This window comes from Oryctolagus cuniculus, chromosome 7 (assembly GCF_964237555.1).
Source record: "Oryctolagus cuniculus chromosome 7, mOryCun1.1, whole genome shotgun sequence".
In the NCBI taxonomy this organism is placed as follows: Eukaryota; Metazoa; Chordata; class Mammalia; order Lagomorpha; family Leporidae; genus Oryctolagus; species Oryctolagus cuniculus.
In genome coordinates this window covers 136,454,812-136,463,340 of record NC_091438.1, presented here as the reverse complement: position 1 = coordinate 136,463,340, position 8,529 = coordinate 136,454,812, and the positions used below count along the sequence as shown (strand labels likewise).

General features: G+C 52.6%; 1 long non-coding RNA gene across 1 annotated transcript; it reads right to left on the bottom strand.

The window, feature by feature from the left end:
• Window positions 1-599: 599 nt before the first annotated feature.
• Window positions 600-1,996, bottom strand: LOC138850683 (uncharacterized). Its single transcript, XR_011390784.1, has 3 exons — window positions 1,895-1,996; window positions 1,476-1,638; window positions 600-1,136 (listed from the first exon to the last, which is right to left on the bottom strand). It is a non-coding gene; the product is annotated as an uncharacterized lncRNA (long non-coding RNA).
• Between the last annotated feature and the right edge of the window lie 6,533 nt (window positions 1,997-8,529).

Below are 8,529 nucleotides of genomic sequence, written 5' to 3'. Positions count from 1 at the left end.
CTTCCTCATTCCAGGTGGAACCGCAGTTTGTTCCAGTAGCCGTTTGTCTCCTGGGAGCCACCCTGTGCTTCCGTGGAGGTGGATCCTAGCCCTGGACGTGCATCCTGATTTTAATGGCCTAGAAGTGATGGCCCCAAGCCCCTCATGAGTGAGTGGCTTAGGTGTAGATATGTGACACAGTTCTGGGGACAGAGGTGAAGCCCCCCTTCTGGGAGCTCCTAGGGAGGAAACACGATGTGCCAGCCAGACTGTAAGGGGACCTCGCAGCGTTCACACCTTCCCACAGCCTGTCAGGGTGGGCTGAGGGACCAGTAGAACATGGCAGGTGTTTGGGTGTGTGATAATGCATCATGTCTAAGGCTAGGATACAGAAGACCCCTAGTGCCTGTCTTGGTCGCTTTCTTGCTCGCGGGTCACTCCCTACAGGAAGATGGCTGCTGTGTCATGAGACAGAGCCGTACAGAGAGGCCCAGGGATCGGCACGCGGAAGTTCCGTGCCAACGGCCACATCAACATGCTTGAAAGTGCAAACCTCCAGCCCCGAGCCAGCCTTCACACGACTTCAGTCCTGGTCAACAGCTTGACCACTCCTGGATTCCTTATATTTTTTCTTATTAAGATTTATTTATTTGAAAGGCAGAGAGAAGGAGAGAGAGCGAAGGCCAGATTTTCCATCCACTGGTTCACGCCCCAAGTGGCTGCAATGGCCTGGATCGGAAGTGGAGCAGCTAGGACCCAAACCAGTGCCACAAGGGATGCTGACACTGCTGGCTGAGGCTTAACCCTCTACACCACAGCGCCAGCCCCCAGTCCTGGGTTTCTAATGCTTGGAAACAGAATGGATGCTTTAAACCAGGTGTTGTGATCACCTGTCATTCATCACTGGTTAGCTAATTCACATAACAAGAAGAAAACCCGCCTGTTCCACTGTGATGCCTAGAAATTGCTGCATTTATTCTGCTAACCAACCTGAGGACAAAGCCAATGCCATGGTTGGCCGAGCAGCGAATTGGGAGTCCTTGAGAACATCACTGAGTCCACCAGCTCTAAACGCAGCCCCATCTCCAAGCACGTAGCTTGAGTTGGATTTTCTGTGATGCGTGGCCGAAAGCTTGTAACTTGTGTAGGAACACAGACTGAAAAAAAAAAAAAAAAAGGAAATGCATTTCTACTGTGAGGTACAACCAAGGAGGTAAACGGGAGAAAGTCGGGCACCCAGGGAGAGATGCAGTCAGGAAAGGTGTCCTCCAGAGGCACCTTGAAGTGTGACCTGGAGGATGAGGCAGAGCTGGCCAAGTGAAGAGAGACAAGGCGGGGTTCCGGTGCAGGTGCAGGAGCAGGGTCGCTGAGCCTGAACAAGGGGGAGAAGCCCCATGGGGCTGGAGAGGCGTGGAGGGCCCTGTCCCTCCCCTTGCTGGGATCTTTGCACAGCCCCAGCCCCGACTTCCCCAGCTCACCCACTAGCTCACACTCACACTGAGGCTGAGGCGCCAACATTTCCCTGCAGGGCACTGCCCTCTGAACACTCCTGGGAGACATTCATTTATCCAATCAGTAAATTGCCACGGAGCACCAGTAAAGCACCAGACACGGTTCGGTGGTTAAATGAAAACCAGACCCAGAAGTTCCTGGAGCTTCCTGTGGGGAGGACAGATATTAATATTAATCACACAGCCAAGCACACAGATGTAAGAACAGAACACGTGGACCTCCGAAGGCAGAGTCTGGGGAGCAATAAGAGCTGCAGGATCGGGAGAGTTCACGGTGAGGCAGTGTTGCGTGTGCAGAAGGAAGAGGGAGAAGTTCCGCCCAGACCAGGGGAAAGCAGTGTGCTGATCTCTGCGTGGGGAGGGGCTGTTTGAGCGTCTGGAGGACGCCAAGCGGTTTTGCTCACCTCTGAAGCCACTGTGCCAGGCACTCAATATTTGTGGAATCAAGAGAAGTCTGCTGAGTGGCTGGCGCTGCCACTTGCGACGTCAGCATTCCATGTCAGATTGCCAGCACGAGTCCTGTCTGCTCTGATGCCACTCCAGCTCCCTGCTGTGGCCTGGGAGGGCAGCAGAAGGTGGTCCAAGTCCTTGGGCCCCTGCACCCGTGCGGGAAATCCAGGTGGAGTTCTAGGCCCCTGATTTCAGCTCGGCCCAGCCCCGGCTGTTGTGGCCATTTGGGGAGTGAACCAGAGGATGGAGGATCTCTCTTTCGCTTCACTTTGTGTGTGTGTCTCTGTAACTCTACCTTTCAAATAAATAAATCTTAAAAAAAGAGAAAAGCCTGTTGAGGAGGTGGAACTTGGGAACAGACCAGAGCCTCATAAGGCTGAGCCCAGCAGCTTGCATTTTATTCCTGGAGCCCAGGAAAACCACCAAAGGCTCTCAGCAGTGCACAGGGTGACAATCAGATGGTCACTTTCCTTACACCAGTCTGGCTTTGGAGGGGACTTGGTTCCAAACCGGGAGACACAACAAGTGATTGCTGGGGTAGGTATTTGCCCAGTCAAGTCCCCACCTGGGATGCCTGCAGCCCATATCGGAGTGCCAGGGTTCCAGCTTCCTGCTAATGTGCACAGTGAGGGGTGGCAGGTGATGGCTCAAGGACTTGGGTTCCTGCCAGCCCTGTGGGACACTTGCATTGAGTTCCCAGTTCCTGGCTTGGACCCATTTCTGGCTCAACCATTGTGAGCATTTAAGGAGTGAATCAGCAGATAAGAGCTGGCTCTGTCTTTGTCTCTCTCTCTCCCTCCTCTCAAATAAGTAAAAATATAAATAAATAAAACGAAGTGACTGCTAGGGTCCAAGTGAGAGATGGCGAGAGAGTGACACACAAACGTATTGTTCACGTGAGAAAATGTTGAGCACCTGCTCAGTGCTGGATTTTCACGTGAGCAGAAGCATGGAGCTTTGTTAATAATACCACAAATGTACAGTTACTCTATGACAAGCCCACAAAGAAGTAGGTGGCATTGGCAAGTGAATAATAGGGGATCCAGCCTGGCCAGGAAGATCAAGAATGTCTGAGACAGCAGTGGGGCAGAGGGGTCTGAAGGAGGTGGAGGAGACCGCACTGCCGAGGCCCTGCGATGAACGCTGCCGGCTGGAGCTGGAAACTAGAGTAAGAGCGAGCATGGTGGCAGGCAAGGAGGCCAGGGCCAGGGTTTGACCTTTGAGGCAAGAACACTGGGAAGCCACCGCAGGCCTCAGCGGTGGGCGACACGATCAGATGATCAGAACTGGGGCTGGTGCTGTGGCGTAGCAGGTAAAGCCACCGCCTGCAGTCCAGCATCCTACATGGGCACTGCTGGTTCGAATCCTGGCTGCTCCACTTCCCATCCAGCTTCTTGCTATTGTGACTAGTGCGCTTGAGAAAGCAGCAGTGGCCCAAGTGCTTGGGCCCCTGCACCCACGTTGGAGACTGAGAGGAGGCTCCTGGCTTCTGCCTGGCCCACTCCAGCCGATGCTGCCATTTGGGGAGTGATCCAATGAATGAAAGATCTCTGTCTTCCTCTGTCTCTGTCTCTCTATAGTTCTGCCTTTCAAGTAAGGGGAAGAGGGGGAATGGGGAGTCCAGGCCGGAGCGACAGCCTTGGAGGCGGGTGATGGGCACTTGCTCAGTGAGCAGTGAAAACCGAGAGGTGGATGGAGGAGGTGGGAAAATGCGTTGACCGCAGGAAGTGCAAAAGGAATAGGCGGCGGGGTCATTCCAGCTCCCCGGGTCGAACAAGAGACAGATTCTAGTATCACCCTGCAGAGGAGAGGCAGGTGGCGGCGGCCAGGCCGTGCACTTGCCCGGCACCCGTGACGGCCACTCCTTGTTCAGGTTGGGTGCTTCGGGGCTGCGTGTGGCTCTGCAGCTGCGAGGCCGCCGCGGGGAGCGGCGCCCGGCTTCCCCGGCGGCGGGGCTCTTCCGGGAAGTCCAGGGGCTGCGCGGCTCCGGGCTGGTTTCCCGGTTGCCCTGCGGAGACAGGAATGTCCGCTCTGTTCAGGCCCGGGGCGCGTCCAGTGTGAGAATGGAGATGGAGGCAGGGGCCCTGCCCTCGGCGGAGCTCAGCGCTTTCGTCAGCGGCGACAGCAAGGCAGGGCCAGGAGGCGACGCCGGGCCCTTCCTCCCCGCCGCATCCCAGCCCCCGGCGCCCCGCTACTGCACACACCCTTTCTTTGCCAGGGCTCCCCAGCTCCGCGGTTAGTGTCGCCTCTAATGGAACGAGCGGGCATCTGGCTCCCCCTGGTGGTTAAGTGCGCACACTGGCAGGCGAAGCGAGGCGAGGCCAAGGGCTGCGGCCCGAGTCCCTCGCATAGGCCGGGCCGCTGAGTCACAGCCACGACCAATTCCCCCGGCCCCTGCGAGCTTCAGTGTCTTCGCCTGCAGACGAGCGCTCATGATGTGGGAGAGGCATCGCTCGTTGCAAGGCCTTCCCCCACTTTGAGGGACGGCTGCGTCCTAGGCAGCTCCCCGGCAGGTACCGCTGCGGCCACCAGCCCCTTCCCAAGCCCGTCAGACCGGTGCAGATGAGGCTAGGACACAGAGCGAAACCGACCACCCGGAGCCAGGAGGGTGCTCCATGTAGATGTGGAAGGAGACATACAAAGGGACTTCAAACGTTTGTGGAAAATGAAATTAAAAGATTAATTTCATTAATCTTTTAAACCAAAAACAGAAAACGAAACCCATGCACGCAGGGATCTTCAAAAAGTGACAGAAAACGCATGCTATGGAAAAATCGTGCGTGGATTTCAAAATTTTTAATTCCATTTTCTATCAATTTTTTAAGTACCTTCATATATGGAAGCTTCAAATTACCATTAATTTATTACTTATCTTTTTAAAAATACTTTTTTTTATTATTATTTTTTTGACAGGCAGAGTGGACAGTGAGAGAGAGAGACAGAGAGAAAGGTCTGTTGGTTCACCCTCCAATGGCCGCCGCGGCCGGCGCACCGCGCTGATCCGATGGCAGGAGCCAGGAGCCAGGTGCTTTTCCTGGTCTCCCATGGGGTGCAGGGCCCAAGCACCTGGGCCATCCTCCACTGCACTCCCTGGCCACAGCAGAGGGCTGGCCTGGAAGAGGGGCAACCGGGACAGAATCCGGCGCCCCGACCGGGACTAGAACCCGGTGTGCCGGCGCCACTAGGCGGAGGATTAGCCTAGTGAGCCGCGGCGCTGGCCCTAAAAATACTTTTATTTATTTGTGAGACAGAGTGCATGCTCCCTTCCCCTGATTCACTCCCCCAAATGGCCACACAGCCTGGGAGGAGGGCGGGCCTGAAGCCAGGAGCGGAGAACCAACCAGCAACTTAAAGGTTGGGTTAAATGTCTGCCCCTATTGCTTTTTTAAAATTGATTAATTAACTTATTGATTGATTTTTAAAATATTTATTTATTTATTTGAAAGGAGTTAGAGAGAGAGAGAGAGAGGAAGAGGCAGAGAATTTCCAACTGCTGGTTCACTCCCCAAATGGCTGCAATGGCTGGGGCTGCGCCAGGCCAAAGCCAGGAGTCAGGAGCTTCTTCTGGGTCTTCCATGAGGGCCAGGGGCCCAAGCACTTGGGCTACCTCTGCTGCTTTCCCAGGCATACTAGGCAGGGAGTAGGACTAGGAAGTGGAGCAGCCAGGACTTGAACTGGTACCTATATAGGTTGCTAGCTATCTGCCTGCACCACTGTTCCAATCCCATATTTATTTATTTTTTAAAATTTATTCATTTATTTAAAAGAGTTACAGAGAGAAAGGAAGAGGTAGAGGTAGAGGTAGAGGTAGAGGTAGAGAGAGAGAGAGAGAGAGAGAGATCTTCTATCTCTGGTTTACTCCCCAAATGGCTGCAACAGCCAGAGCAGGGCCAGGCTGAAGACAGGAGCTTCATCCATATCTCCACGTGGGTGCAGGGGCACAAGCACTTGGGCCATCATCCCCTGCTTTCACAGGCACATTTGCGGGGAGCTGGATCATAAGTAGAACAGCCAGGACTTAAACTGGTGCCCATATGGGATGCTGGCATTGCAGGCGGCAGCTTTACCCACAGCAGTGGCCCTATTAATTAATTAATGTATTTATTTATTTTTGAGAGGCAAAGAAACAGAGACTGATAGTCCAAGAGAGAGTGAACTCCCATCTGCTGGTTCATTCCCCAAATGCCCACAGGCTGGGGGGCGGGGGGACAAAGTCAGGAGCAAGAAGCTCAATACCCATCTGCCATATAGATGGCAGGAACCAAATTACTTGAACCATCACCACTGGCTTTTTTTTTTTTTTTTTAGATTTATTTATTTATTTTGAAAGTCAGAGTTACACTGAGAGAAGGAGAGGCAGAAACAGAGAGAGAGAGAGAGAGAGAGGTCTTCCATCTGATGGTTCCCTCCCTAGTTGGCAGCAACGGCCGGAGCTGCACCAATCCGAAACCAGGAGCCAGGAGCTTCTTCCAGGTCTCCCACATGGGTGCAGGGCCCAAGGACTTGGTCCATCTTCTACTGCTTTCCCAGGCCATAGCAGAGAGCTGGATCAGAAAAGGAGCAGCCGGGACTCAAACCGGTGCCCATATGGGATGCAAGTAGCAGCTTTACCCACTACGCCACAGTGCCGGCCCACCACTGGCTCTTAATGAGCAGGAAGCTGGAGGCAGGAGCCAGAGAACTTGGGTACTCCAATGTGGCACATATGTATCTTAACCACCAGGCCCAATGCTTGCCTCCTGCTATGCATCGTGTTCTACAAGGAGATTACCTGGGAGACATTCCACTGGTGTAGTTGGCCTCTCAACACACAGGCTCAGCTATACACGCTCATTTTGAACCTAATTTCCTAGTAGTTTAGACTCACTCAAGCTTGCTTTGAACACAGCTGCTGTCTGCAGCTCCATGACACAACACATTCCTGGGATTAAACAGGTGTTTCTAAATAAACAGTAATGACACAGTGATTATAAAAGTGAAGACGGAAAACTCAGGTTACTTCAAGTCTCCCATTCTATGTGACTGCTTGTGCTCATTGAAAACTTATGCATACAAGGTGATTAATAAAAGTTACAGGGAGCCAGAAATCTGTGTTTACAATTTGTGTTTAAAAATGTTAAATGGTGGGAAATGCAAGGTATAATACTTTTTGTTTGGTGAAAATGTTGATCCAAACATGAGATTTTTACCAAATTTGAGTAATCATCTTTTTAAAAGATTTTTTTTTTTTTTTGACAGGCAGAGCAAGACAGTGAGAGAGAGAGACAGAAAGGTCTTCCTTCCGTTGGTTCACCCCCAAATGGCCGCTAGGGCTGGTGCACTGCGCCAATCCGAAGCCAGGAGCCAGGTGCTTTCTCCTGGTCTCCCATGCTGGTGCAGGGCCCAAACACTTGGGCCATCCTCCACTGCACTCCTGGGCCACAGCAGAGAGCTGGACAGGAAGAGGAGCAACTGGGACAGAATCCAGCGCCCCAACTGGGACTAGAACCCAGGGTGCCGGCGCCGCAGGCAGAGGATTAGCCTAGTGAGCCGCAGCACCGGCCTAAAAGATTTTTCAAGATGCTTTCTTTATTCGAAAGATAGAATTACAGAGAGAGGGAGGGACACACAGAGAGAGGGATCTTCAACCCCTGGTTCACTACCCAACTGGCCACAACTGCAAGGAAGGAGCCACACTCAAGCCAAAAGCCGGGGGCTTCATCTGGTTCTCCCATGTGGCTGCAGGGGCCCAAGCACTTGGGTCATCTTCCGCTGCTTTCCCAGACATATTAGCAGAGAGCTGGATCAGAAGTGGTATAGCGCAGATACAAATGGGCTTCCATATAGCATGCTGATGCCAGCATCGCAGCTGGTGGCTTTACCTGCTTTGCCACAATGCCAGCCCCAAAAGTGTTTAATTTTGATAAAGTCCAACTTATCTACTTTTTTATTATCTATGCTTCTGGTGTCACTTCCAAGAAAAGTTATGTCATAAAGCCTTTCCCCTGTGTTTTTAAGAGTTATGGTTTTCACTCTTATGTTTAGGTTTTTGACCCATTTCAAGTTAATATTTATATGGCAAATAATTGTTAAAAAATGAAAACTAGGGGCCAGTGCTGTGACATAGTGGGTAAAACTGCCATATGTGATGCCAATATCCCATATGGGTGCTGGTTCAAGTCCTGGCAGTTTCACTTCTGATCCAACTCCCTGCTAAAGGCCTGGGAAAAGCAGCAGAAGATGGCACAAGTGTTTGGGCCCCTGCCACCCACATGGGAAACCTGGAGGAAGCCCCTGGCTCCTGGTTTTGGATTGGCCCAGGTCTGGCTGTTGTGGCCATCTGGGAGAGTGAACCAGCATATGGAAGATCTCTCTTGAGGTTGGTGCTGTGGCATAGTGAGTAAAGCCACCACCTGCAGTACCGGCATCCCATATGGACACCAGTTCATGTCCAGGCTGCTCCATTTCTGATCCAGCTCTCTGCTATGGCCTGGAAAAGCAGTAGAAGATGGCCCAAGTCCTTGGGCCCCTGTACCTGCATGGGAGGCCTGGAAGAAGCTCCTTGCTCCTGGCTTCAGATCCACACAGTCTGGCCATTGTGGCCTTCTGG